We start from the raw sequence: 17,692 nt of genomic DNA on the forward strand, positions 1-17,692 counted from the left end.
TCTAAATGCATCCTAGGAAATTAAAGACTTGCAAGCGTGCAACCATGTATTGCACGATAAAACTAAAGTACTAGAGTGGAAATTACAGTAAAATCAAACCATAATTGATCAAATGGATGACACATTAGCATCTGCAAAAAAATATTAAAAAATAAATAGATATGAAGGACCAATTGTTTGATGCTATTTGTACTATATTAAGAGAAAAGCATGATCATATTGATGATATGATTGATGCAACATCTACATTGAAGGTAAATATGTTTTGTGATATGAAAGGTCTAATAGAAAATTTTAATGCATATTGTGATAGAAATGAATTTATCCAAACAACTGATGCAAGTTGTGGAACATAAGTGCTAATAAATTGGAGTAATGAAACATGTCATACAAAAGACCTTATTCAAAATTTTGATACAACAAGTGATATAGTTGAACTAATAACAAATTTGATGCAATACAAGTGATTAATGCTCAATGTGACAGATGACTTGATGGAATCAATGAATGAAGCACAAAACAACAACAACAACAGTAGTAGAAGCAATTATGAAGAAAAACAAAGAACAAGAAAATGATTATTCCAAGATGGTTGTTAGACCTTGATAATGAATCTCATTAAAAAAATTTGGTATAGATTGGTGTTAAAATTGGAAACTAGGGTCAAACTCCATATGCGTCACCTCATTTATGGCAGCTGATATTTTTCTTGGATTCCTCTCTCTGAGAGGTGTAGGATTGATCTAATGATCATCCGATTCCGACATGTATTCATGGATATATGAATTTATTTGTATTCTTGACAATTTGTCAAGGTTAGCCAGCAAGCAAAACAGTGATTTTGATCCCCAGCTTATCCTCAATGTGGCATATAAAAGGAGACCTTGTGGCATAATCTCACTCATCTCATCTCACATTCTTATCTCTCCTAGCTTGATTGGGTATGTATTGGAGGTGAAAATCTCTCACACATGTGAAGAAGGAGGACGCAGATTCTGATTAGGGCAGTGTTGACCTAGGTTGACTGAAAACTGCAGGGTGTCTCTTTGACCAGTGTTGACTAGCATGGACTCGATTGTGGATTGGGTTAGGCTACCTCTCCTTAGCAAGCCGCATTTCTGAACAGCTGTTTGGACCTCTCTTTGACCATACTTTGACCAGTGTTGACTGTCAAAGGCTGACCGCAGGTTTGACCAGAATTGATTGAAGTTTGACTAGATATTTTGGACTGTTTTGGGCTACCTTTTCTTGTTGTTGGAGGCCGAGTTGACTGAGCATTGACCAAGGTTGTCTAGAGGTCAATTTTGACCTGTTTGACCAGCTTTGACTTTGTTGGTTAGGGTTTTGTTGTTGTTGTCATAAAATCACATATTTTGTATAATTGTACTATCTCTCTCTCTCTCTTTGCTAAATTATTGAATAATATAAGAAGAATCCATCAAGGGTTTCCCCACATTGGGGTTTGTCCCTGGTTGGTGCCACATCTTGTGTCCTCTTGTCTTGGTTTGTCTTCTATTGTTTATATTTATGTTCTATCTGCATTTTACTAACATGTTGATGTGATTGCTATTCTGGAAATTGATATTGGTCTAATAAGGAAATTTGAAGTAAATTGCTCTTAAGCATAAAACATACCATAAATTAACATGGTATCGGAGCTGAGGTGAAGACAAAGCCCAAGCAAGAGTGAAAGAGCAATCACCGAAGATAGTTGGAAAGGACAAAGGTTCAATGGGTTCCTCATCCCACTTCCCGGCCGAAGGCAAGCTCCATGAGAAGTCTGACTATCACGGATGGAAGATGTCTCTTGATCTGACATTGGAAGAACAAGAAGTGGTGAAATATGTAAAGGGTAAAATCCCAGAGCCTCCATCAAATGCACCGACTGCTACAAAGAAAAAGTACAATATGGGTGAAGTCAAAGTGAAGAAGATTATAAGAGATTCTATTGACAAACGTCTGGTGGCCTACAATCCTATTTGAACACTTCCAAGGAGATCTACGACAGATTGGTAAGCATGTTTAAGGTTAGTGATGCAAATCAAGTTTTGTTCCTCAAAAATAAGTTGAAGGATATTAAGAAGGGGAAGGACGACGATATTCAATCCTACTTCTTTAGGATCACTGAGATCAAGAATGGTTCTATCGATTGGAGAAGTCATTCCTGAGAGGGAACTAACTATCACTACCCTTGGAGGGCTCCCATTCAAATGGTATATATTTAGAAACACTCTTCCCAATAATGATCGGATTCCAGGGTTTGAAGAATTGATGTTGAGATGCATTCAAGAAGAGACAAGGATGGTGGAGCAAGAAATGCCTTCAAATAGAGGCAACCCCACTGCTTTCTCCTCTCATGCCAAAAGAATAAATAATTATGGGTCTAAAGGTCATTTCAAAGGAAAGCCAGAATCGAATGGTGGAAGGAAGGGAAGATTCTTTGTTTGCAATAAAATTGGCCACTATGCGAGGGAGTGTCCAAATAGGAAGGACACATCACATGATGATGATCACAATCACTCCAGGGGGAACTTCAACAACAACAATCAAAATGGCAAAGGAAAGAGGAATGCGGGAAATCAAGGAAATAGTCAACCCTCCAAGAAAGCAAGGAACTCCAGGTTTGAATCAAATATTGTTAACAATAAGCAAGATGAGTATTATCTTATATCATCCCTCTCCACTACCTCTCCTTCGGACTCGTTGGGAAATTGGCTTATTGATAGTGTTGCCTCAAGGCACTTTACTGGTTACAAGGAAGTTCTCTCTAATTTGATAGAGAAGGAGACAAAATTAGAGATTATTCTTGGAGACAATGCCACCTATCCTGTAAAGGGTGTAGGGAATGTTGGGTCTTCAATTAAATCAGGGTAACATGATCCACTTGCAAGAAGTCTTATATGTACTTGATCTCAAGAAGAACCTGATGTCCATTTCGGCAATGGAAGACAAAAGGTACAAAGTGGCATTCATTGATGAAAAGGTATGTATTTAGAAAAGGAATCTTAAAGATGCTTTTACTCTTGGGTTCTGGTTGACTCTTTATATCAAGTTAGAGGAAGTCCATTGGGGGCCATGTCTTGCAACACATCTCTACAATCTGAACTATGGCACCAAAGGTTTGCCCACCTTCATTATAAGGCCCTACCCGATGTAAGATAGATGGTGACAGGGATGCTCAAGTTCACAGTAGAGCATGAAGGTGTATGTCTAAGATGTGTCGAAGGAAAGCTTAAAAGTGGACCATTCCCCTCAAGTAATAGCAAGACTTCAGATATATTGCAGTTGGTCCAGTTGGTCCACTCCAACATATCTGGTATGATGCCCGTAAACTCTTTGGGAGGATATCTATATTACCTCACTTTTATAGATGATTATTTTCGCAAGACTTGGATCTACTTCTTGAAAAAGAAGGATGAAGTGTTCACTTCGTTCCGTCACTTCAAAGCCTTGATCGAAAATCAAACCGAGAAGAGAATCAAGATATTAAGGACTGATAATGGGACCGAGTATGAATCCAATGAGTTCCATGACTTTTGCAAAGAAGTTGGCATTAAGAGGGAGACCACTACACCATACACTCCTAAGCAGAATGGTGTGGTTGAAAGGAAGAATCGTACAATTGTGTAAGTTGTCTATGCCATGCTCCATGATCAAATGCTTCTGAAGTTTCTATGGGCCATAGCTGCGAATACCGCTATATATGTTCAAAATCGATGCCCTCGTCAAGCATTGGACTCCAAGACTCCCGAAGATATGTTCATTGGTAAGAAACCCGATGTCTTTCATTTCCCGTATACTTTCATGTGTCGAAAGAAAAAAGAAGCAAATTGGGTGCATCTGGAAAGAAATGAATCTCTGTGGGCTATGGCGAAAATTCTAAGGGTTATAGAATTTATGTGGCTAGTCAAAGGGAAGTCGAGATAAGTCATTATGTCACCTTTGACGAAGATATGGCTCTTAGTAAGGTTGACAATCTTCCTATTCCAAGGAAGGATAAAGAAGCTGACACCAGGAAGTCGGATGAAAAAGAAGATGAAACGATGTTAGATGTTGAAGAACCTATGGATCCTATTGATCCTCCTCCTCAAGAACCCTCCTCCTCTAGGAAGAGGCCCTCATGGCTTAGGGGGACTCTTGAAGATACCAAGAAACATATTGCACCCAGAGGGACTTTCCGTGAAAGCAAGAAGCTGACCAAGTATCAGGGATACTTGACCATTGTGAGCACCATCATTCAAAACGATCCTACATCATTCAAAGAAGTCGTGAAACATCAAGTACGGTAGGATGCTATGAATGAAGAATACGAGTCCATCATGAAGAATGATGTCTGGGATGTGGTCCCCAGACCCCATGACAAATCAATTATCACCTCGAAATGGCTTTACAAAATCAAGCATGGAGTTGATAGGAGTGTTGAAAAGTACAAGGCTCGCTTTGTTGCTCGATGCTTCTCTCAAAAGGAAGGTGTGGATTACGATGAGATATTTGCACTTGTTGCTCGATACACCACCATCCGCTCGATCATAGCCCTTGCTGCTTCGCAAGGATGGAACTTACGTCAGATGGATTTCAAGACCGCTTTCTTGCATGGTTCGATTAAAGAGGAAGTCTATGTGGAACAACCCTAGGGGTTTGAGATTCATAATCAGAAATCTCATGTATGCAAGTTGAAGAAAGCTCTCTATGGGCTGAAGCAAGCACCCTGAGCTTGGTATGAGAGGATCGATAACAATTTGATGAAGTTGGGATTCGCTAGGAGTGAAGCCGATCTAAACCTTTACTTTAAGGTTGAAGATGTTAAGCCTCTCATACTGGTGTTGTATGTTGATGACCTCTTTCGGATTGGTGTTGACCCTCTCATTCACAAATGTAAGAGGGAGTTTTCTTCCGAATTTGAGATAAAGGACCTAGGATTGATGCACTACTTCCTAGGGTTGGAGGTTTGGCAAGAGCCAGGAGAAATTTCCCTATCTCAAGGAAAATACGTGGTGAAGATATTGGAAAGATTTGGGATGGTGGATTGTAAGCCCGTGATTACCCTGATGGAGCTTAACTTCAAGAAGTTATGCGGTAGTGTTGTCAGACCTATATTGGGAAATGCTTCTGAGTATCGTCAACTCATAGGAGCACTGATGTTCTTGGTGAACTCCCGTCCGGATATATGTTTTGTAGTCAACACGTTGAGCCAATATATGGTTGAGCCTCATCACTCACATTAGATTGGTGCCAAGAATCTTCTGAGATATCTTCGGGGCAAAATCACTCATGGACTGAGATACACTGTCTGAAATGTGAGGTTGCATGGTTATTTCGATGTTGATTGGCAGGTAGTGTGGTGGATCGCAAGAGAACTTCCGGGTGTTGTTTCTCTTTGGGTTCTACTTCAATATTCTAGATGAGCAGGAAGCAAAAGTCGGTGGCTTTGAACATCGTTGGGGCCAAATACATTTCTGCGAGTATGGCCTCCTGTGAAGCTGTCTAGTTGAGGAAGCACTTCAAGGAGTTGTTTGGACATATACTGGATACTATTGTGATCCTCTACAACAACCATAGTGGGATTCATTTATTAGAGAATCTTGTATTTCATGATCGCTCCAAGCACATCGATATCAGGTACCACTATATCCAGGATATGGTACAACGAGTAGTAGAAAGGCTCCATCATATTGGGACTGATGAGCAGGTTGTCGACATTTTGATGAAGCCCTTGGGAAAGGTTGAATTCTTGACTTTCCAAGAACGACTAAGAGTCGTGGAGAGACCCTCTTATGAGGGTCTTGTATGATATGTATATTGAACTTTGGGAGCTCCCGGGGGCTTGGGGTACTTCTTGGAGCGATGAGCAACCAGGGTGAGTGGTTCAGCCTTCCCCTAGTGGTTTGTTGTGTACAAGGTGAGTGGTTTAGCCTTCCCCTATGATACCATGTGGCAACATGTAGGCAGAATGAGTGGTTCATCCTTCTCCTGCTGAGACATCCTACCCATGCAGTCTAGGACTCATGGGAAGTACCACTCATCTGGCCAATGAGTAGGGAAATGAGGATAGGGACCATAGTACTACTGATGGACGCATCGTGTACTACCATACTCCCTATGCTAGGATGATATTGATCTGGGAGCAATTGGAATTGACTTCAGCTCAGTAAGAGTGGTATGAGACACTCTCTTTATTTGGAACCAATTTCGGATCAGTAAGAGTGGTATGAGACACTCTTTATTTGGAATTGATTTCAGATTAGTAAGAGTGGTATGAGGCACTCTCTATTTGGGACTGACTTTGGGTCAGTAGCGAATGGGATGATACATTCTCGATCACTTCTTCTTCTTCATAGTTCAATAGAGTAAAGCAGAGCAGTGCAGTGCAGGGCACTGCATTGATGGAAGAGATAGTACGGACTGGTAGATGGATTAGCAGATGGAGTTCTCCCTAGTTGAGAGGGAGTGTTAAAATTGGTAACTAGGGCCAAACTCCATATGGGTCATCTCATTTATGGAAGTTGATATTTTTCTTGGATTCCTCTCTCCTAAAGGTGTAGGATTGATCTAATGATCATCTAATTCCGACATGTATTCATGGAGATATGAATTTATTTGTATTCTTGACAATTTGTCAAGGTCGGCCAGCAAGCAAAACAATTATTTTCACCCCCAGCGTATCCTCAACGTGGCATATAAAAGGAGGAGACCCTGTGGCATAATCTCACTTATCTCATCTCACATTCTTTTATCTCCTAGCTTGATTGGGTATGCTTTGGAAGAGCAAATCTCTCACACGTGTGAAGAAGGAGGACACAAATCTGATTAAGGTAGCGTTGACCTAGGTTGACCGAAAACTATAGGGTGTCTCTTTGACCAGTGTTGACCAGCGTGGACTCCTCTTTGACTGTGGATTGGGTTAGGCTACCTCTCCTTGGCAGGTCGCATTTCTGAACCGTTGTTTGGACCTCTCTTTGACCATATTTTGACGAGCGTTGACTGTTAAACGTCGACTGCAAGTTTGACCAAAATTGACTTAAGTTTGACTGGATATTTTGGACTATTTTGGGCTACCTTTTCTTGCTGTTGGAGGCCGAGTTGACTGAGCGTTGACTAGGGTTGTCTAGAGGTAAATTCTGACCTGTTTGACCAGCTTTGACTTTGTTAGTTAGGGTTTTGTTGCTTCTGCCATAAAATTATAGATTTGTATAATTATACTATCTCTTTCTCTTTGCTAAATTATTGAAGAATATAAGAAGAATTGATCAAGGGTTTCCCCACATTGGGGTTTGTCCTTGGCTAGTGCCACATCTTGTGTCCTCTTGTCTTGGCTTGTCTTCTACTGTTTATATTTATGTTCTATTTGCATTTTACTATCATGTTGATGTGATTGCTATTCTGGAAACCGATATTGGACTAATAAGAAAATTTGAAGTAAATTGCTCTTAAGCATAGAACATACCATAAATTAACAATTGGGTTACATGAAGATGATATCTTTTAGATTCTAAATTACTCTAAACCAATTTAGTTTGTGAGTGCAAGATTTCTTGATGAGCTTAAGAATATTGATAAAAAGTGCCAACATTGTCAGAGAAATGGTCACATGGATAGTCAATGTTTTGATCTTCTTCCTTGTCTTCATTTGTCTTAAGATAAATCACCTATCAGAAAGATGTTGAAAGCAGAAAAAGGCTAAAAAGACAATTAATTATAGATGGATAAATCCTTGGAGATGGAATAAAAAATTAAAGACATTGCATGAACCCTACAATCTAGTCAAAACAGAGGTAAATGCAAAAAGAAAAAATGGTACTCTCCACCCATGAAGGGGTGGAGCACAATTATAAAAAAAACTTGCCTACACCTTTAAAGGGGGGAGTAAATTGTTGAAATTAGACTGGCTAATGGCCGGCCAGAAACCACCACCTTATTCAAATAAAATTGGGTAGTGGTAAAGCTTAAACCACCAGTTTCCATGGAAGATGGTTAGTGATCAACCAAAAAAACCACCACTTAAAAAATCCAAAGCCTTGGCTTGGATCCTTCCAAGAATCAACTATTGAAAAACTTCTCACCTTGTACCTGATAGGGGGAACATCAAATATTAGGCTTCATGTTTCAAAGTCTTATTAGTCAAATCAGTCAACATTCATTCAACAATTGGGATTTCCAACATAGCAACTGGTTTCTTCAACAAACATTTCAATGGAAATGTTTAGACATATCAACTATTGGCAGTGTTTCAGGTATATCTTCATCCAAACTTAGCTCAAAAATTTCATATTGAAGATAACAAAGGTTATCGGTACAGTTATTCGAACTTGTGATTCGGGGGGAAGAGAGTTAAACAATAAGTCCCTAGACAATCACAAAGTTTGAGAATACAATTATCATGAATTGTGATTCATCATGATTCATTGATGAGTTGTTAGTGTGATCGAGATCTAGATCTAAAATGGTCATTGATGTATTATAAATTCATATTTTGAGAACAATACAATGAAAACCCAAGGGCATTAAGGCTTTTCTGCAAGTTTGCTTTTCTTGTCTCGCTCTTGCCAAGCATATTAGACTTGCAATACCAATATCTCATTACTGGCATATAGATTTTTGCTATACTAGAGCCCCTAGTCTAGAAGCCTTAGCTAGAAAAGGAGAAGCCAACTCACAAATCTCAGGCCAAGCTACATGTGTTAAATATATTATAGAATTTAATCTAGCATGTCATATATTATGTACTTTAACACAATTTCCTATTAGCGTGTTTGTTTATAGACATATTCTTTATGGCTTGTTCTTATCATTTGATCAGAATCCTCACCCAATTTAGGTCATAAGATGACTTTCTTCATGCATATTATACTCTACCTAACAAAGGAATGGTATGTGACATATTAGTTTGAGGCATAAGCATATCTATTTACTTGGTTCAACAAGCATCACCAGTAATCTCTACAAGAACACAATCCATCTTTAAAATGGTGGAATCGGTTTCCATCTCTCACAATAATTTCCCGCCCAACAATCTTGGAGATGAACTTAGTGGCATTGTGGCAGTCATTACAGACACGAAGATTCTTCATGATATGAATGGGGGTGCCTGGGTTTGTATTAATGATCCCAAAAGTAATGGCTAGCTTCTCACTATGACTGCATAACATATTTTCCTTAGTCTCTTCCTCCACATCCTGCAGCACAAGATTTGTGTCAGGCACATAACCTGCCTTCTTAATTTGCCCATACAAGGTTTCCAACATTGCATAAATTTTTTCAGATTGAGGATGGGTTCTGTCTCCTGCAATAAAAGCATGAACCTCTCTATTTACCACAACAATACTGCATCCTGGTGGCTTCTTCACTCCCCTCTCTTTCATCATTGTCCTCAACTTAACTACATCCTCCCACCTGTGTGCCTCAGCATAGATGTTTGACAACAATACATAATATCCAGCATGGTCTGGTTCTAATTCAAAGAGGTGTTTTGCTGCTTCTTCTGCGAGCTCAATATTGCTGTGAATTCTGCAGGCCCCAAGCAAGGCTCCCCACACATTTACGTCAGGCTCTAATGGCATCTTTTTTATAATGTCATAAGCTTCAGCCAGATGCCCTGCACGCCCAAGAAGGTCAACCAAGCAGGCATAATGCTCCAGCTTAGGTGCAAGGCCATAATCCAATTTCATGCACTCAAAGTATTGCCAACCCTGGTCGACTAACCCTGCATGACAGCAGGCAGTCAAAATAGCAGTGAACGTGACATGATCTGGCTTTGTGCCTGTCTGTTGCATTTGGGAAAATAAAGCAAGAGCATCCTCACCATGTCCATGTATTCCGTATGCCATAATCATTGCATTCCATGACACAACATCTCGTTCAGGCATTCTTTCAAATAGTTTGTAGGCAATGTTAACATACCCACATTTGGCATAAATGTTTACAAGCCCATTGACTACAACAACATGAGATACAAACTCTCTTCTTATCGCATAACTGTGGATCTGCTTACCCTTCTCAAGAACCAATAAATCTACACATGCAGGCAGAACACTGATTATGGTGTATGGGTTGGGTTTTATACCCTGGGTTTGCATTTCACTGAAGAATGCCAGGGCTTCATGGGGACAGCCATTCTGGGAATAAGCTGCAATAATAGCATTCCATGACACAACATCTCGTTCTGGCATTTTTTCAAACAGTTTGTGGGCAAGGTTAATATTCCCACATTTTGCATACATGTTTATAAGCCCATTGACCACAACAACATCAGAATTAAATCCATTTCTTATTGCATATCCATGGATCTGCTTACCTTGTTCCAGAGCCAATAAATCAGCACATGCAGGAAGAACACTAACTATGGTGATTGAGTTGGGTTTTATACGCCGAACTTGCATTTCATTGAGGAACGACAACGCCTCATGGGGACGACCATTCTGAGAATAACCAGCAATTATAGCAGTCCATGACACAACATTTTGTTTTGGCATTCTTTCAAACAAATTTTGGGCAATGTTAACATTCCCACATTTAGTATACATGTCCACAAGCCCTGTGCCAACCACCACTTCAGATTCAAACCCATTTCTTATCGCATAACAGTGGATCTGCTTACCATATTCCAAAGCAAATAAATCAGCACAAGCAGGCAGAACACTACCTATGGTGAATGAGTTGGGTTTTATACCCTGCACTTGCATTTCACGGAAGATAGCCAAGGCTTCATGAGGCATGTCATTCTGGGCATAACCAGCTATTATTGCAGTCCATGACACAACATTTTTTTCAGACATTCTTTCAAACAATTTGTGAGCAATTTTAACATTCCCACATTTGGTATACAAGTCAACAAGTCCAGTACTCACAACAATATCGGATTCAAATCTACTTCTTATTGTATAACCGTGTATCTGCTTACCTTGCTCCAGAGCCAGTAAATCAGTGCAAGCACCTATAACATTAATTATGGTGATTGCATTGGGTTGTATACCCTGGACTTGCATTTTATTGAAAAATGTCAAGGCTTCATGTGGGTAGCCATGGTGTAAATAACCACCAATTATCGCAGTCCACGACACAACATTTCGTTCAGGCATTCTTTCAAACACTTGGCGCGCACTGTCTAAACTCCCGCACTTTGCATACATTGACGCCAGCGCAGTACCCACAAAAACATCCGACTCAAACCCCCTTGCGATGATGTCTTCATGAATCTTCATGCCCGCTTGTAGATCTGATAGGCTGCTGCATGAATTGATTACATAAATAAATACCAACTTGTCGGGTTTAATGCCCGCGCGTTGCATTTGATAATACAATCTCAGCGATTTTTCCCAGAGGCCGTTTTTCACATAATTTATAATCGCCTCCCTCCATATGACAGCGTTGCTCCGTTTATTTTTGGGTATAATCGTTTGTGTAAATTGATTTTGGTTGGCACAGGCCAAAACTTGTTTGGTGTTCTTCACTTTAGTCCTATGCCGCTGTTTAACTGATGCAGCTACAACAACGGAGATGTTGAAATAAAAGGAAAGATCATAAGGCTGCAGATTCGGGTGATTCAGAAATGGAGAGGGGAAAAGGCATAAAGAAGATGGCAGGAAAAGTAATGACATGTCGAAAAGGCAGGAGAGGAGGAGGCATACACTAATTTCTTTGCACCAACATGCTCATCTCTTCAAATCGTTCAGTGGGAGCGAACGGTTCCGATGGATTCACGCGTTCCGTGTATTCACCTTTGTAGCGGTGTAATGGGGATAGCTTGAAGCGTAATTCGTATTAACAATTTACAGTAACGAGCTCCGAACAATCTGACAGAAGAGAAGAGAAACCATAACAGAAATTCAAGAACACGAGTCACAGCTCTCTGTTACTAAAGAAATATACGTGGTACTGGACGCCTTTACCACTCGATAAGGATATGTTGGGAATATGGAGGTGGGGTTAACTTTGTGGCTTCACCAATGGTTTAACTTCTAAAAACTTCAAATTATCTCAGAGCCTTCGACATGGATTCCTCTATGTGGTGCCACGCATATTTATCCAAATAAAACCTCCATACTTATGGAAAGTGTGGGTTTGTTTTTTTCTTCTTCCCTTAGCTCAGCGTAAGTGGGGGCAACTTTAAATGTTGAATTTAAAAATGATCTATAGTGGCGGGATCATATTATCAAGATTGTGGATTGCTCAATTAAATTTGGGTTTCGTTTTACGATAATATTAATCTTCTCTATGTTGTTTTTGCTCTCAATCTATCTGGATGAAATTTAGAGTAGTAATTTGATAGGGATTAAATTTCATACAAATTATAAAAAGAGTTATTGAGGCTCATGTCTGTCAACATTCATTTCCAAATACATCTTAATCAAAATTCTCAAGACCCTTGGATATTTCTCTAACTAGGTAGGAGAGAAAAGAATGTCATTTCACTCCTCAAGTCAAAAATAGTCTTGCAACTTTAAGCCTATGGGAATGGGTTTGAATGATTCTTCCCTCCTTCCCCAAGTACTAGCTTCCAAGTTAGTTTGGAGAGTGGTGTCCTCTTCAATACTTTGGTAGGAGACCATCCTAAGAAAATTACTGTTCATTTTTCTCTAGTGGATTGCATTAAGGGTTCTTAAGTCATCTTTCAATGCTTCACCATTCTAGAGATCAATTACCAAAGATTATTCATTGATTAAGAATTAGCTAACATCGATGTTGGTGATGGGAATTGTTATCGCACCATTTTCAATTACTTGTGACATTAAGTTCTTTATATTAGATGAATCATGAATTAGCTCATAATAAAATTTATAAGTTTAAAAACCATGGAAAACTAGCCAATTGAACATTAAAAGTAGAAATCAACTCACACTTTGATCATTTTGGTGAACCAAATGCCAAATGCCCTTTCTTACATGTGGTGTATAACTAACTACACAATAAATTGTTGAAGAACCACATAGTTTTACAGTTAGAATTATCCAAACTCTGTAGCTCATTCAATGGCATGGGTGATGATTTTACATTCAAGTTCCATGGTGCAAAAATGGATTGAAGAAATCTAAAAATTGAGGCCTCCTCTCATCATTTCAATAGGTTTAATGAGTGTAATGTTATGTTGTAAGTTTTTTTTTTTGAATATTGTGAAGTCCATAGCTCAAACCCTATTGTTATGCTTAATGGTGGCTATGATTCATCACTTTCCCCTCATTTAAACATTTCATAAGTAGGTATATTGTCAAAACTTTCACTCCATAATTGGGGGAGTCCTAAAGAGGATACAAATCCCAAAAAAGAGATCATCAGAGGCCACTTCTGCTACTCTAGTAATGTATCTCAACACCATATATGTGTGTGTGTGTGTCCCCACACACACAATGGAACAATATGTCCTCAATGTATGTGTTCTAAGCACACATTCAAATTATGATAAGATATAATGACAGTTTGACTATCATGGTCTTTTGTTTTTTCCTTTTTAACATCTTATATATATATATATATATATATATATATATATATATAATGTACAAGAGATTCAACAGTTGGTATGTAACATAATCCATTTGGTGGAAGAATAACTCAATATCGAGTCCAGCATATTACCTTTATATCTAACCATGCTGCATCATATCAAACATGACAGAGTCTAGTGCATGATGCAGTGGCATAATTGGTTATCGTGTAAGTCTTATAACTTGTTTTGAGAATTCTTGAGGTCAAGAGTTCAAGTCTCTCCCATCCCAAGGTTATATATAACCTCAAGAATTCTCAAAACAAGTTATAAGACTTACACGATAACCAATTTTGCCACTGCATCATGCACTAGACTCTGTCATGTTTGATATGATTTGGCATGGTTAGATATAAAGGTAATATGTTGGACTCAATATTGAGTTATTCTTCCACCAAATGGATTATGTTACATACCAACTATTGAATCTCTTGTACATTATGTATTCTCCACTTAGAACAAATGCAATGTTACATTCATGGTTAAGTCTACATTAATTTATACCACTACACCGCTTCCCCTCCTTACCCCGCGATACACATGGCATACATCAGATGTGCATCTGGTCTCTCTGTATGTGTCGAGCTTGTATTCAACCCATCCATGTGATGCCACAATTGGATGGTATGGATGTTTCAAAGTGATCGAATGGTGATGATGGTTTAGCAACTCACTCACTTCGCATTTACCCTTCTTGGTGGTCTAAAATCTCCGCAACACTAGGTTAGGGTTAAGATCTACATAAGTACTTTGTTTTCACTAAGTGTTAGCCTTCCACACCACTTCTCTGACAACTCTTTAAACATATTACTAGAGGTAAATTTATAATTTTTCTTGCTAATTAGCTAGTTAATTGTGTTGCCAAGGGTTAGCAATATTAAATTTAATTGGGTTAGGAGATATTGAGCTAAGAATACCTTTCTGAGTTAATGTAGGAGCTTTTGTAATTTATCTTGCTAACTAATAATTTTGCTCAGTGTTGCAGGTCCTTTTGTGAGGTATTGAAGAACAATTCTCTGATGAAATCAATTTAATTTGGATTTATGGGTTACTTAGGGTTCCTAGGAGCCTATTATGGAACCGTGCCCTCTAATCATCACTTATTATCAACAATTCTAACAGAGTTTCATGGTTCGAGCCAAGGACTCGCACCTCTGTCGCCTTGGTAAGAATATTCTTAACTATTACACTCAATATTCTTTTATAAAGGAAAATCTCTTACTTATAGCTCACACAAGGTTTGGATTTAGAGAAATAACCCTAGGATTCCTTATTTTGTAGATACCTTGAGGGCTTTATTAGCTTGACCCCTTTTAAGGGTTTCAAAATAGGGACTCTGATTGGAAGTTCCTTCAGGAATTTCTAGATAAGACATATTAAACTATGAAAACCTTCGTTAACTCAGCGTGAACACTAGTCGTGGACATGAGCAACTTCCATTAGGTGATAAAAATGTTGGAAATAATACTGAGAGGGGGAGGGTGAGGGGTGAATCAGTATTTGTAAGTCAATAATATTTCTTTTCACAATCAGATTTGTATACGCTACTTCAGTTAATGAAACTTGTGTATATACGCAACTGTAGTTAAGGAAACTAGCGTATATCCTGCAGACTTATAATTTAGTTAATTCTTCAGATGTTGATCTTTAATCTGTGCATCAGAACCATATAACAGTAACTAGGTACAGTAAAAACAGAGCAGACAATCACACACAAGAACACAAGATATAAGGTGGAAACCCAATGTGGGTGAAAACCACTTGCTGCAATTCGTCTCTATCTTCTTTTAATAAGAAACTTCTTTTTACAACAATTATGTACTAGTGCAGTATTATACCAGTACGCAGGCTTCTATCTGCAGAAGGCTACAACCTTCTCTTTTTCTCCAGCTTCTCCTGGAAGGGAGCTACAACCCCCTTTGCTCTTGTACTAGCTGATGTACTAGTACGGAGGTGCTGACCTACAGAAGGCTACAACCTTATCTTTTCTTCCAGGGACCACGTTTCATAAATTTTTAGACTGGATCCATCAATAACATCAGTCAAACATCAAAATATATCTGCATCAACTAATCTCCTTTGCACCAACCAAAACTGAATCAAACAATCACTTCTCTGAAAGATGTAACCAGATTACAGTAACAGTACCAGAACCCAAACTAGAACCCAAAACACTGTAACAGCAAACATAAGTAGCTAAAACATATTTTATGAGACGTACACTACTTCAATGTGTCGAACCTGTGTTCATACGCTGTTATATGAAGGCAAACCTGTGTATACGTTGTTTTGAAATGTCAAACTAGTGCGTATATGCGCCTTTGCTATACTGAACCTGAGTACAGATTTGTAAAAGATGATTTAACCTTTACAATTATTCAAACATCAATTATACCTAGATCATCAAATTTACAGATTATGACATGCACCAATTATAAAAGATCAAAACCACACAATGATACTTCTCTTCAAGCCTTAAGATCTTGACCCAAATAGAACTTATCCTTCTTCAAGCACTTAGGTTCCTCCTTGATTCAGATCTAGCTATGCACCATAACCCAATGACCAGTATTATAGATCTTGCTCTTCATTAGATGTTCAATTCTTTAGTGCCTTTGCCTAATGATCTCCTCCTCCTTTTATAGTCTTAGGCCTTACTCAATACCATGGTCCAAAACCACTTAGAAACAATACCTTGGACCAATTACTTGGGGTCAACACTTCAGACAAGATAACTTGGACCAATACCATGGGTCAAAATACCATGGTCCAAATACCACAGACCAAAACCAAATTCTCCAACATGTACATTCCTTTCCTTGCGTGAAGGTGTGTGTATACGCATATGTTCCTTTTGGTCGGCTAACCCGCGTGTATACGCGGCTTGGTCAAGGGGAATCTGCATATATATCTTCTTCCTTGATTCTGTGAGTCTGAACTATGATCTGTCGTCTAAGTGAACAACACCTATGTCATAAGGCCAAAACCTGTGTCATAATGCCAACAATCTCCCCCTTTGGACTTGATGGCAACCCCAAGTCACTCCAAATCACTCTCCCCCTTTGTCATCAAGGGAAAAGGGTTATGCTCCCCCTGAGTACATGCTGAACTTTTCTGATATGCTGAAGTGTGTTGTTCATGCTCCCCCTGACTGTAAGCAAGGTCTGCAAAAAGATGTTCTACAAGAAGAACATGACTCTATACATCATAAATGACCTTCCTATCACCAAAGACTCATAGACTCATACATACATCCATCTCCCAACCAGGTGGGGATATACCAAGATTGACTCATCCACCTAACCAAGTGGGGATACACCAAAAGTTTATACATGATAAAACAAGAACCTTACATCATCCATCCCAGGCATAGTGGGGAAACAAAATAGGTTGTTACATGACCTTGATAATGAAACATATGCATAACATAGAGACAAAATATCTAAAACAAGACTATGATAGTCATTAGCAGCTATCATCAGTAGCATCTGTCAATCACCATCTAGACTAGCAACCATGATCTCCCTCTGCACCTGTTCCACCTAAATCAAAAACCACTGTTAAATTGTACCAAGATCTTCTAAGATAATGCCAACAATGCATTATTAGAAGTATATGCTCCCCCTGAACTTGTGCCAGATGATCATTGTCAGACCCATATCAAACTCTTTTCATCCTGAGTCTGGCCCACCGATATTCTTCAAACCAACATATACGCGTCTGTATCCACAGAAACCGGTGTATGTACGCGGATATGCTTCATGAAACTCACGTACAACCACTGTTCTCTAAACCAGATAGGTTTCAACAACAAGATGGTGTATCAACTACTCCCAGCTTTTGTCTGAGATATTCAATTGTCTCTTTGGGCAGCGGTTTGGTGAATATATCAGCAATCTGTTCTTTGGAGGGAACATACTCCAATTTGACCTTTTGTCCAAGCACTTGTTCATGGAGAAAATGATATTTGATAGGTATATGCTTGGTTTTGGAATGCATGATAGGATTCTTTGAAATACTTATTGCACTTGTATTATCACATAGAATGGAGATGGGTGGAGTACATGTGATCTGAATGTCTTGCAATGTTTGCATCATCCAAAGGAGTTGTGTGCAACAAGATGAAGCAACCACATATTCTGCTTTAGCTGTAGATAATGCAATTGAACTTTGTTTCTTGCTAAACCAAGACACTAATCTAGAACCCATAAAGAA

The 17,692-nt window shown here is 38.9% G+C and overlaps 1 pseudogene; it reads right to left on the reverse strand.

Moving 5' to 3' along the window:
• Positions 1–8,663: 8,663 nt before the first annotated feature.
• Positions 8,664–11,980, reverse strand: LOC149213049 (pentatricopeptide repeat-containing protein At1g11290, chloroplastic pseudogene; annotated as a pseudogene).
• Positions 11,981–17,692: the final 5,712 nt, after the last annotated feature.

This window comes from Pinus tabuliformis, chromosome 1_1, assembly GCF_031772625.1.
Source record: "Pinus tabuliformis cultivar Carrire ecotype Pingquan chromosome 1_1, CPIR1, whole genome shotgun sequence".
NCBI classification, from domain to species: Eukaryota; Viridiplantae; Streptophyta; class Pinopsida; order Pinales; family Pinaceae; genus Pinus; species Pinus tabuliformis.